General features: G+C 42.2%; 1 protein-coding gene across 12 annotated transcripts in view; it reads left to right on the plus strand.

Moving 5' to 3' along the window:
- Positions 1-3,066: 3,066 nt before the first annotated feature.
- The window catches only part of epb41l2 (erythrocyte membrane protein band 4.1 like 2), a 193,188-nt gene continuing 182,263 nt past the window's right edge, over positions 3,067-13,991 (plus strand). For 11 of the 12 annotated variants that reach the window (XM_072251522.1, XM_072251530.1, XM_072251531.1 and 8 more), the window contains exon 1: positions 3,067-3,379. The gene's annotated coding sequence lies outside the window, so the exon portion shown is untranslated. The remainder of the gene's footprint in view (positions 3,380-13,991) is intronic. The other variant, XM_072251523.1, reaches the window with a different exon arrangement.

The raw sequence follows: 13,991 nt of genomic DNA on the forward strand, positions 1-13,991 counted from the left end.
CGACATAACTTTACAGGTATGTCGACTGTCACATTAAGCAATATATTCAGGGGTTAAATTGTGATTGATTTAATGTGGTTATGATACTGAACATATAAACATTGATTTAAATTAAATCATAAGGTAGCAAATTAAGGAATAAATTATTTTTTCCAGTTCAGTTCCAGTGATAAGGTTCACAGCATCATTTTAATTACTAGATATCTTTTTATTGCTTGCTACTAAACAATACTTTTTTTTGTTTTATACACAAGTTATACCAAAGTTAATATTCTCCCTGGCATTAAACAACAGTGTCAAGGAATTAACCACTTTAAAGACAATGTTTTTTGGAAAAATTCCAAGGTAGAATGCTCCGTTAGAAAAGAAGCAATGAGTTAACTAAACAATTGAAAATAAATCAAGTATAGAGGTAATAAAAAATTAACAGCTGTAAGTGGGGGAAATGCAATGGGTTTAAAGAGCCAGGTCATTGTAGCAACTCTGTCTGGCATTATTGTCTTTAAATAGGTTGCTTTAATTCTTAGATTTTACAGTTTTGGATCACTAACTACAATAACTTGGGTGGTACGGAAGCGTAGTGGTTAGCACAACACTTTACAATACAAGCAATACAAGTTCAATCCCTGCTGCTGACTGTAAGGAGTTTGTATGTTCTCTCCATGATTGCGTGGGTTTCCTCTGGGTGCTCTGAATTCCTCCCACAGTTCAAAGTTGGTAGGTTAATTGACCATTGTAAGTTGCTCTGCGATCAGGCTAGGAATAAATTGAGGGATTGCTGGATGGCACAGCTCGAAGGGCCGGAAGGCACTATTCTATGCTTTGTCTAAATAAATAAATAAATAAATTGTAATCTTTCCTGTGACCATCTCCCAGCAAACTGCTTTTATAAAGTACTATCCAGGTGTGTTAATAAACATTTTTCCCTCTCTAGTCAAATGCCTGGTTTAATAATATACACCATCATCAACACAAAATACTCTGCAGATGCTGGGGTCAAAGCAACACTCACAACATGCTGGAGGAACTCAGCAGGTCGGACAGCATCCGTGAAAATGATCAGTCGACGTTTTGGGCTGGAACCCTTCGTCAGGAGTGTAGAGGGAAGGGGCAGAGGCCCTGTAAAGAAGGTGGGGGGAGGGTGGGAAAGAGAAGGCGGGTAGGTGTCAGGTGAAAAACCAGTAAGGGGAAAGATAAAGGGGTGGGGGAGGGGAGGCAGGGAGGTGATAGGCAGGAAAAGTGAAGAAAGAATAGGGGAAAACACAATGTGTAGTAGAAGGAGGCGGAACCATGAGGGAGGCAGCTGGGGGAGGGGGCAGAGTGAAACTTAGATGGGGGAAGGGAGGGGGAGGGGACTACTGGAAGTTGGAGGATTCAATGTTCATACCAAGGGGCTGGAGACTACCCAGACGGTATATGAGGTGTTGATCAACCCTGTCGATCCATTACTAAAGCACAATATGCTCATGTGTATCAAAAATGATTTTTAGTCAATTGATTGGGACACTGACCAATGAGAAGGCAGCAAAAGCACTGCCACGAGACAGCATCATCAAGGACCCCCACGATCCTGGCCATGCTCTCTTCTCGCTGCTACCATTGGGAAAAAGGTATGAGAGCCTTAGGTCCCACACCATCAGGTTCAGGGACAGTTATTAACTTTTAACCATCAGGCTCCTGAATTGGCATGGATAACTTCACTCACCACAACACTGAACTCAACCTATGGACTCACTTTCAAGGACTCTACAACTCACCTTCTCAGTTTTATTTATTTATTTGTTTGTTTATATTTGCACAGTTTGTCTTCCTTTGCACATGAGTCTTTGTGTGTAGATTTTCATTGATTCTATTGTACTTCTTTGTTCCACTGTGAATGCCTGCAAGAAATCCTCCCCGGAGGGGGGAGAAGATGGCGGCGCGACGACAGCACACGTGGTCACTTCGGTGATGAATATCTGTTATTTGTCAAGTAGGGGAGCGTGCACAATCCTGATTTTATGGAGACAGACGTGAGAGCACAGCGGAACATCTGGAAAACTTCTGAAATGTTTGCTTTGCTACCGCTGCTACTGTGTGGTAACCGGAATCTCTAGAGCTGAAGGCCTCGAAATCCTCGGCTTTGCATGTTTCAGCAGCAGGGGAGAGGTCGAAGGTGCTCGGCAGCGGATGGCGCTCGAGAGGCTGTATCGGAGAGGCTGCTCGGAAGCTCGGAGTTTTTGGACGGATGGACTTAGGGTTGGCTGGGTTCGGCTGCTTCCAAGGTATCAGCAAGTTGACGGTGCCTGAAGGTTTAGGGCAGGGAGTTTCTCCCTTTGGCCGCCTGCTATCGGGGACTCGGGAGTCGATCGACTCAGGACTTTGAGATTTTTTTTTACTGTGCCTATGGTCTGTTCTTTATCAAATTATGGTATTGCTTTGCACTGCTGTAACTATATGTTATAATTATGTGGTTCTGCCAGTGTTAGTCTTTGGTCTGTCTTGTTTTCTGTGATTTCACTCCGGAGAAACATTGTATCATTTCTTAATGCATGTATGCATTTCTAAATGAAGTAAAGGAGGACTGAGTGTTTTCATAATCTAATCTAAATCTAAAATATTAGTATTTGGTGACATATACGTAGTTTGATTAAAAAGTTCAAAGAAAATTTATAATTTTATGATAAAATTACTTTGAACCTTGAATTTTACAATATGACAACTGATTGAAATGGTACTTGGGGCTATCAATGTAGATTTTGGCTAATATGGGGCAGGTCTGCATATGCTGATATAGAGCAAGGGGCGGGGCTAGATATGCTGATAAAGTGAGGGGGCAGAGCTGAATATGGTAATCGAGTGAGGGGTGGGGCTGAATATGGTAATAGAGAGGGGCGGGTCTGCATGTGGCAATGGAGTGAGGGGCGGGGCCGAATAGGGTAATAGCGTGAGGGGGCGGGGCTGAATATGGTAATAGAGTGAGATGCGGGTCTGCAAGTGGCGATGGAGTGAGGGGGCGGGGCTGAATATAGTAATGAGTGAGGGGGCGGAGCTCGAGTGAGGCTCTGAATTCTGCCCCCAGCAGCTTGTGGAAACTGCATCAGTTCAGCGCGCGTTCGAGGGGGAATTTCAAGCGCGGCGACGCGGGCGGTGTTTACCGGCGGCCGCTGCATCTCCTTCCTTTTCTCCATCGTAGCACGCAGCGCAGCTCAGCTCAGAACAGAAGAGCGCTGCGATAGGGTGTCCGAGGCGCGCTGGCAGGCAGCGGCAAGCGGCGGAGGAGCGGAACCCCGAACCAGGGTGCAGGGGGGCTCGCCTCCCGCTGGAGATCTCTCCCGACAGCAGCGGCGCCATTTTGCGTGGTGATCACATATTTTCTTCTTAAAGATTTTGCTTCCATGTGAGTTTTATTATGTATATTTTGTCTTTCTTGAATTTTCCCCTCCTGAGTTGAAAGATCTGTGATTCCCGGTATCGAATTACCAAACGGTGAAGAGTGGAAGTCAATTATCTTCAGTGCAACCCCTAACCCCTGAGCAAGGATTGAGTATCTCGTCTCACATGCTGAGGGGAGGAGGGGGTAGCCTTCTAAATAGTAATTTTTGCTTGTTTTGCATGTTGTTTCCCTTCTTGCAGTGTAGCGGTGTGCGTTATGAAGGGGTCTAGTAGCTGTATGTCAGCCTGCTCGGTTTCAAAGTGCCGCCTCCAATGTTGCCTCGCCCACTTGTAGGCTAGAATGAAGTGCAGGAACACTTTACAAAGTTTTATCTTGTGATCGTTTTGGGTGAAGTGTTGGCACTTCAGAATCCAATGTTGTACCGTTCTTGTGTTGTGCAATAGTTTGCGCATATTCTCAACATTCATACATGCAAAAGCCCCCTTCTTCCCGGGTGGGCAAGGATTGATTACTGTGATAACTACAAGAAGTACAGTGGGTTTCATGTGTTTGTCTTCGGTATGGTCTTGAAGCGTGTGTACATCTGCGTAGTATTCGCGGAGTCTCCAGTGCGCGTCTCTGTTCCGTGACTACTGGATTGTGCTTTTTTGATGATAGCGTCGTTATTACTTGTTGCTTGCACGCACTGTTCTCTTATTTTGTTAATTTGCATTGAGGAAAATCTGTATTGTTTAATTTCCCTTTTCCTTTTGAAAACAATCTGTATTCAGGAGGAATTTGAGTAATAAGGGTTATATTCTGCACAATGTTACACTACGTTGAGGATGAGACGACATAATTTTGACGTTTTTGTGGTTGGGGAGTCCAGACCGGGGGTTCCCAACCTTTCTTAGATGGGCCCCTACCATTAATTAAGGGCTCTGTAGACCTCAGGTTGAGAACCCCTGATTTACACCGTACGTCTATCATGCACAACTTGACCTTGCTGTACTTCTCTTCAAAGGCAGAATGTTAGCTGGAGTACGGGTTTGCAAGTGTGGTCGACGAGCTTTTGAAGGCGTTGCAGCGGTGAAAAAATGTGTTGTCTGAATGTACAGAATTCTTTTAAAGTGGATTAATTTACCAGTACAAATAGATATGTGCATTATATGATTGCCTTTATGGTGACTTCGCTGCAGACCGGTTAAAACTGGAACTGATTATCCCAGGAATCTAAACCAAGGACGCTGGCAAGGTATGAGGATTGGGTTAGGGCGATTCATTAATAGATTTGAGGTGGATAGACAATGATCTACTTTTAAGAAATGAATGTAGATACAGCTATACATTCCTTTCATAAGTAAAAACATAGAATATTGCAAGCCAAACAAAAGTTAAGGATAATATTACATTAAATGTGGAGACGTTTAAAACAAAAACAAGTAGCGGGCTTGCTGATTGACCGTGGTTTCATAACGGCAAGAAGAACCAAGAGTTAGAATAAAAGTAAGTTGGAATAACTTCTAAGAAACAAAAATGTGGACTGTTTTCAAACTTCCATGAGCGTGTAAAAAGATAATCAAGGGCAAATGTACTCAGGAATATGGGAATTAAAAAAAGAGACATGAATGTAGCAGTAGCCCTTAATGTACGGGTTTGACTGGAAGATCCTCATCCTGTTGCGGTGGCGAGTTCCTGAGATCCAGAAAACTATACTCTTTGGAGTTTAGCCATCTGGAACTTGGCTCCTGCCTGGGTCACCCATGGTGTTAAGGTCAAGGTGGGAGGTCCCAGAACCAGGGGTTTCTAACCTGGGGTCTGCGGACTCTTTGGTTAAGGGTAGGGTTCCATGGCTTAAAAAAAGTTTAAGAACTTCTGTTCCAGACAGTGATCCAACCAAGATCTCAATGGCGGAGCTGGCAGAAAACGATGACACATCATAACAGCAGTGAAGGCTGAGAAAGGCTGCATAGTGAAGGGTCCCCAGTTATCTTGCATTAAATGCCACTGGACACTAGTCTGTCAAGCACCTGTGCATCACCCTTCACACGATGTGGATCCCGGGATCTATTTATTTAGTGATACAGTGTGGAACAAACACTTGCAGTACAAACGTCTTGCAGATGGTGTTGGAATTAAACTCCAAACTCTACCCTGAGCTATAATAGCATCACACAGCTAGGCTATCGTGGTGCCCCAAGAAGATCAGTCTATGCAGTCACCTCATGACCCACCGATAGATAACCCCTTAAGAAAATATCATACTCAACTTGAGCAATTACAGTATTACTACTGTGAGCAATCCAAAAATGATGGGCAAGGGCAAGTTGTAAGATTGACATACAATATGTCTAGGGTTGAATTGGAATTTTACGAAGTTCATGCAGGAGATGATGCACATGGCTGGTATCAGGGTGGAGTTGGAAGCTCAGCACTGATCTTTCAAACTAAAACAGGTTGCATATTTACTTTTCAGCCTAGAAGGTAGTTACTGAGAACTAGAATTGGAGCTTGATATGGCAGCCCAAAATAGAACAAGGTGGCCCTTTGTGTGAAGGTGAGGTGGGTCTTTGGCCCTTTGTGTGACAGCTAGACAAGGTGGTAAAGGAAGAGTGTGGAGTCCTTTTTGCAGTAAGGGATATCACTGAGTAAATTGTTGCAATTGGCGTTTGAGCTGAAGTATGAACAATGTATCAATTTTTTCTATCAATGCTGATGTGCTTCAACTTTTTTTTATGCCTGTTGGTCTTTACAAAACTGTAGCAGGTGTCTTCAGACATGTTTCCCAGTCAACTGCATTAAGTATGTCACCTGAGTATATTTTTCCTCTGAGTACAGAGACAAACCTAAGCTCTACTCCTACAATGGTCTCATCACAGCTGTGCACCAATCCTAATCAGCAAGACATCAGCTTTCCTTTACACATTTCTTGAGCAAACAAATGGTTCCAGCTGTGTGAAGAGATGGCAAGAAAGAGGCGTGCAGAAGTGAAACATAGAACAGAAACATAGAAAACCTACAGCACAATACAGGCCCTCCGGCCCAAAAAGCTGTGCCGAACATGTCCTTACCTGAGAAATTGTCTAGGGTTACCCATAGCCCTCTATTTTTCTGAGCTCCATACACCTGTCCAGGAGTCTCTTAAAAGACCCTATCGTATCCGCTTCCTCCACCATTGCTGGCAGCCCATTCCACGCAATCACCACTGTCTGCATATAAAAACTTACCCCTGACATCTCCCCCGTACCTACTTCCAAGCACCGTAAAACTGTGCCTCTCGTGCTAGCCATTCCAGCCCTGGGAAAAAGCCTCTGACTATCCACACGGTCAATGCCTCTCATCATCCTGTACACCTCTATCAGGTCACCTCTCATCCTCCATCGCTCCAAGGAAAAAAGGCTGAGTTCACTCAACCTATTCTCATAAGGCATGCTCCCCAATCCAGGCAACATCCTTATAAATCTCCTCTGCACCCTTTCTATGGTTTCCACATCCTTCCTACAGTGAGGAGACTGGAACTGAGCACAGTACTCCAAGTGGGGTCTGACCAAGGTCCTATATAGCTGCAACAATATCTCTCGGCTCCTAAACTCAATCCCACGATTGATGAAGGCCAATGCACCGTATGCTTTCATAACCACAGAGTCAACCTGCGCAGCAACCTTGAGTGTCCTATGGACTCGGACCCCAAGATCCCTCTGATCCTCATCACTGCCAAGAGTCTTACTATTAATACTATATTCTGTCATCATATTTGACCTATCAAAATGAACCACCTCACACTTATCTGGGTTGAACTCCATCTGCCACTTCTCAGCCCAGTTTTGCACCCTATCGATGTCCTGCTGTAACCTCTGAAAGCCCTTCACACAATCCGCAACACCCCCAACCTTTGTGTCATCAGCAAATTTACAAACCCATCCCTCCACTTCTTCAACCAGGTCACTTATAAAAATCACAAAGAGTAGGGGTCCCAGAACAGATCACTGAGGCACAGCACTGGTCACTGACCTCCATGCAGAATATGACCCGTCTACAACCACTCTTTGCCTTTGTGCAAACCAGTTCTGGATCCACATAGCAATTTCCCCTTGGATCCCATGCCTCCTCACTTTCTCAATAAGCTTTGCATGGGGTACCTTATTAAATGCCTTGCTGAAATCCATATACACTACATCTACTGCTCTACCATCATCAATGTGTTTAGTCACATCCTCAAAAAATTCAATCAGGCTTGTAAGGCATGACCTGTCTTTCACAAAGCCATGCTGATGATTCCTATTCATATTATGCCTCTCCAAATGTTCATAAATCCTGCCTCTCAGGATCTTCTCCATCAACTTACCAACCACTGAAGTAAGACTCACTGGTCTATAATTTCCTGGGCTATCTCTGCTCCCTTTCTTGGATGTTCTTGAACAACATCTGCAACCCTCCAATCCTCTGGAACCTCTCCCCTCCCCATTGATGATGCAAAGATCATTGCCAGAGACTCAGCAATCTCCTCCCTTGCCTCCCACAATAGCCTGTGGGACACCTGATCTTGAGGTACATCTCATCAGGTCCTGGTGACTTATCCAACTTGATGCTTTCCAAAAGCTCTTGCACATCCTCTTTCTTAATATCTACATTCTCAAGCATACTCAAGGTTAAGTGGTATCACAAGAACAACTTCCACTCAAAGTTAGCAGGACCAAAGAATTGATTGTGGTCTTCAGGAATTTGGGAGAATATTCATCAGTTTTCATTAAAGGGTCAGTGAAATAAAAGAAAAGTAGCCTCAAGTGTCTGGGTGTCAACATCTTGGTGAATGGCTTAACACATTGTTGCAATGCTGAAGATAAATCAGTGATTTTTTTTTAAAGAGTTGGTAGATTTGGGACATCACTAAAAACAACTCAGGTTTCTATAGGTGTATGGTGGAGGGCATTGTGACTGGTTGCATCACCGCACTGCAAGAGGCTGCAGAGGGTTGTAAACTCAGCCAACCGGTTAGCATGACGCTATTATAGCTTGGGGTGTCAGAACTCAGTGGATCCTGTAGGATTGTTCCTAACTGGAGCATTATTGAGACCTTGCTTAGATTGTGAAAAGAGCATAGATTGTTTGTGGATAGCTGGACTGTTATTGCCACTCTACATAGCTCTAATGTAAGTTAATTTACTTCTGGAATATGCATCTACCAGTCAGCCTTAACCGTACCTTGCTGTTATGGTGTATACAGTTCATTTATGTTGCAATCTTCACCACATTTTAATCACAACATTACCAAAAGAGATTTTGGAATAATTATTGATTACAGGGAAATTGATTGAACCTGCTTGTGACTTATTAACCAATATTTCAAATTGTTATTTTTAAATTTTGCACAGAAACAGCAACAAAATTAGCAAAAGTTTTCTATATTTGAATACAATGGATTCCAGTTAATTGGGGAACATCAGGACTAGTACATTTTGCTCCAGGTAAGCAGTTGCCCAATTAGCCAAATTTTCATGGAAATTGTTAAAAACGCAAACAACAGGAATACTGCAGATGCTGGAAATTCAAGCAACACACATCAAAGTTGCTGGTGAACGCAGCAGGCCAGGCAGCATCTCTAGGAAGAGGTACAGTCGACGTTTCAGGCCGAGACCCTTTGTCAGGGCTAACTGAAGGAAGAGTTAGTAAGAGATTTGAAAGTGGGAGGGGGAGATCCAAAATGATAGGAGAAGACAGGAGGGGGAGGGATGGAACCAAGAGCTGGACAGGTGATTGGCAAAAGGGATATGAGAGGATCATGGGACAGAAGGTCTGGGGAGAAAGACAAGGCGGGGGGGGCGGGGAAACAGAGGATGGGCTAGGGGTATAGTCAGATGGACAGACGGACTATTACTCAGTTTTTATGTATTATATAATTAAATAAAATAGAACAAATGAGAACACTACCAATACTAATGGATGGTTGTCCATTGTATCCAATGATGACAGAAACCTGTGGAAAAGCCAATGGACTGGGATGGTTCCATTGTCTTCACCTCAGAAGACTTGGTCCAGTGGTGCGAGTAGTCGTCACAGCTGGGGCCTGTCTTGGTTGCAGTGGATGACTACGTTGTCTTCTGTGCCTGTCATGCGTTTGCTCTCTATAAAGTGTTGCAGAGCTTCTTTGGATCTTGGATGTCACTATTGATCTCATCTGTCCAGTCTGTTGTAGCCTACTTTGCATGCTAGGACAGGCATATCCCTATCTCACTGGGGTATGAGGCCTGCCTGCTACCCTCACTTGGTTTAGCCTGCCTGTTGCAGTGGTGTACTGGAGTGTGACTGCTGTCTTGTGCAAACAGCTACTTGAAGCCACAGGTGAGAGCTGAGTGTCTGGACGGGACCAAAGGTGAGTGAGCTGCCCTGGAATGGACACGACAAGCCTCTTCACCAGAGGTGCTACATGTCATTCGGCACCCCGTGCATCCACTAACAGCTTGCAACTAATGGGCTTCTGGACCAGCTGCACTGATGACTGGCATCATGGCTGTGAACTCACTTTCATGAGCTTTAGTTTAGAATGTTATTTGCTTACTTTCTTATTGCTGGCACACTTTGCTCTTTTTTGCACAATGGGTGTTTGATATTTGTTATGGATTCTATTGAGTGTTTTGTTTTATGGCTAATTGTAAGGAGACGAGTCTCATAGTATACATGATACTGTACTTTGAGCTACCACTACTACAACAGTACTATATAACTGGATGAATTCCTCTATCAATAACTATTAAGAGCTAATACAGAGTATGCTGGTGTGTTCTTTTGACTGTAAATGAACAGAATCAGTGCAGATGCCTAGTGCAGATAATGGACTGCCTTCAGACAATGCTTTAGATGATTTCATCCTCCAAATTTTCATTTTCATCATAGCATTCAAAATGATTGTCAATGCCTTCAAATTCTGCGTAGTCTTAAGTTGTTGAAGTAGAAAAATCGAATCATTTTCACTTCTGGTTGTTTCTGGCATCTCCAAGCCTGAATGCTTGAAACCTCACAGTGAGCAAATCAGTTCTGAATTGTTTTATTGCTTATTTCTCACCAGCTATCAGTGACAAAAAAATGGTTTTTGAACACAAACATATGCAACTATCGCTATTTTAAAATTATTTGCTCTAAGCACGGTGTACTGTCTAATGACCACACAAGTGCATGTGACATGCAAATTAGAAACTGTTTGACAACAGTCTCCTGTCCCAATTAAGCAGCATAGTGTCCCAAATTAATGAAGGAAATCTGTGAGCTTTTTCTCAATTAGGTTTTGTCCTTCATCCAAAGTAAGTGACCGTCCTGATTAACCGATGACCAGTTAAATAGAGTCCACTGTTTGAAGGATAATCAAGTTGTGGAAGCTGCTGTTTTGTGTAGCACCGTTTTAAAAGCTAAAAAGATGCATAATAGTAAATGCCAAAAAAAATGCATGGTATTTTCTAATCTTTCCTTGCATTGGAATTTTTATTTCAAAAATATATTTTATCATAAAAATTTTAAATGTAAATATTAGACAAGATTCTAGTCAACATTTTCATTATGTCATGTTATTCCAGTTACTTAGCTGATATCTGGTTTCATTATATCAACTTAATGTCAGTTATAAAACAGTTGAGTAAATAACTTTTGGGGTTTTTATTGAGACTCCATGAGGTACTTTTAAGTGGCCCATCTCCAGAGAGAGTTCTCAGTAACTGCATCTAACTTAATTGCATTCCTTGGCAAGTTGACCTAGGTATTGAGTTTATCTAATGGGTCACACCTTGGAGTCGATGACAGTGAGCTTCAGCATGACTGGATGGCATCTTTCACCATATCAATAGTTGTTCAGAAAGTGCATTAGGAAGTATGACTATCTCATTTCTGGAGCAGTCCCATATTCGAGTGGTAGAGCAGGCTCAGTGGGCCGACTGGCCTAATTCTGCTCCTATGTCTTATGATCTAGTCATCATAAAAGCAGTATGTAATGTGGCAGAAACCACAAGCATTCATGAACGATTGGACGTGGCATGTCCTTCTCAGCATCAACCAAGCAAAGACTTGATGTTTGTTTGAATGGTGTGGTGGTGAGGCATTCTGTCAAATAACTTTGATATTCCTCTTGGGTAGCCACCTTTTCACGATCTCCTGTGTCCTTTTCCTGCAGGATATTTGACTTATGTTCTTCTGAATCAAACATCGAAACAGTGACATGGTATGGCATAGTGTAACTAAAAAGAACATGACCCAGAAGCATGGCTAAGCCATCCTTCTGTGCACTTCTGCATAGTAGGTGTTTGTGTACTGGGTCTGAGCATGACGATGTGGCCATCTGATTGTGGAATACTCATTACATAATTTCTGTTTTTTAAAGTTCCTTGAGCCCAGTTCACTTTTGAGCTCCGGATAAACTGTTTGGACCTGATACAGGGTTTTGGCCCAAAATGTCACCTCCTTATTCCTCTCTGTAGATGCTGCCTGACCTGCTGATTTCCTCCAGCGTTTTGTGTGTGTTATCAAAGATTCTGGGCGATTATTACAATTTTGGTATAGGGTGGCAAATAAGAGAACCTTTTTATTTAGAGCCAGTTTCATTCCTGTGAATAAGAAGGAAGGAGGTAACAATACTATTTCTTCACCATTGTACACTAACTCACTTGTTTTTCAGGCTTGTTTCTCCAACAAGCCTTATTCCCAGCACTTTCAAGTAATCATATTTAACAGTGAAATGAACAAAAGTATCAATTGAACCAGGCAAACAAGAACATGGGAACTGCAGCGATGGTTGTAGATGCATATCGATCTTTGAATAAGCTGCAAGTTCTGGTAGAAGATGATGCTATTATCTATGCAGGCCAAAGATTTCCTGTGGAGTTTGCTGCGCCTTGAATTGTCGCCTTGAATTGTCACCTTGATGTTTGTGTCCCACTTGAAGGACGTGGCAGAAGTTCCTATGTAACTCAGTACAAATATGCCAAGCAATATATTGTTAAAACTGAATTATCAAGATTTTGTAAAACTTAACTGTTCTTGGATCCCTTTTTCTAGTAAATCTGAGGATTTTTTCAATGCTTTCTTTAGCAGAAGAGAGGTACTCATGTTTTTTTGTATGTGTCGGATAGAGAGTTGGCTGGTCCATGTGTTTTAAGGCTCCTTTGAAACAGTTTTTGAAATAATTATTGAAATCTAGTGTTCTCTTTGGTCTTTTGAAGCTCTTTAGTTCAACATTTTGTTGTCTGATTGGGTTTTTGAATTTTACTGAAAAAACTTTACTCGAACGCGTAAATGTTACTAAACCCAAGACCAGACATCCTGGAGAAGCTGCTTGCATTGTTGAATTCTAATTTAACAAATTAAGGAATTATTTATGTTTATAACTCTAGATATAGATTTGATACTGTGCAGAGTAATGAGAAGGAATCTTCTGTGATGCTGATGATAGCATTTACTGCCTTGACGCGTGCTTGTAGTAAGTTGATGTGTTCTTTTGAAGTTGTTTGATTTCTAAAAAGGCATCAGCAGCATTTCTGGTGAAAACTATCTTATTTCCTTTTTGTTTTATTTATTTTGTGGTGTACCACTCAATACAGAAGTTTCTTGTGTAAAAATAACTGACCAAATTTTAACCCAAAAACATCTGAAATGCACGGAGTAGTCCATCTGGCCCTTTCAATCTGCTCTCATTCATCAAGGTTGTAACTGATCTCTGAGCTTGGCATTATTTTCCTGCACTATCCCGGTATACTATGATTTCCTTTAATAGCCAGTGAAATTGAGGGCTGAGGAGCCGTGGAATCTATGATAGAGACATACCATTCTTGTGATAGGCTGATGTTGTTTCTCTTTAACTTGGTCCTAAACTTGTAAAACGCTGTGAGAATTTTGCAAACTTTAATGAATATAGAACATTTAAAGGACGATACACACCCTTCGACTCATGATGTTGTGCCATCTAATTAACTTTAAGATCAATCTAATCCTTAGTCCTGTTTTTCTATTATCGTATCTAAGAATTTCATAAATGCCCCAAGTGTATCTGCCTCTAGCTCACCCAATTTATCCTCAAAACATACTCTCTAGTATAGGCAGCAACCTGGTAAATCTCCACTGCATCCCCTCTAAAGCTTCCACATCCTTCCTATAACCAGAATAATTTCAAGTGTGATCTAATCAGGATTTTATAGAGCTGCAGCATTACCTCATAGCTCTTGAAAACAGAACTTGATTAATGAAGGAAAACACTCGTACATCTTAACAATCCGACCATCTTGTTTAACAGCTTTTGAGAGATGTATGGACGTGGACCTCAAGATCCTTCTGTTCCTCCACACTGCTAAGAACCTTGTTACTAACGCTCTATTCTGCTTCAAAGTTGATCTTCCAATGTTAATCGCTTCATATTTTTCCGGATTGAACTCCATCTGTCACTTCTCATTCCAGCAATGTCCTGTTGCAACTCACAGCAACCCTCCACAGGTTGTCACCACCAACTTTTGTGTCATCTGCATACTTAGTAAACCACTCTTCCACTTCCTCAAAGTAATTTATAAAATTTATTTATTGAGATACAGCATGGAATAGGCCCTTCTGTGCCTTTGAGCCATGTTGGCTAGCAACTCCTGATTTAACCCTAGCCTAATCATGGGAC

Source organism: Mobula birostris, chromosome 2 (assembly GCF_030028105.1).
Source record: "Mobula birostris isolate sMobBir1 chromosome 2, sMobBir1.hap1, whole genome shotgun sequence".
In the NCBI taxonomy this organism is placed as follows: Eukaryota; Metazoa; Chordata; class Chondrichthyes; order Myliobatiformes; family Myliobatidae; genus Mobula; species Mobula birostris.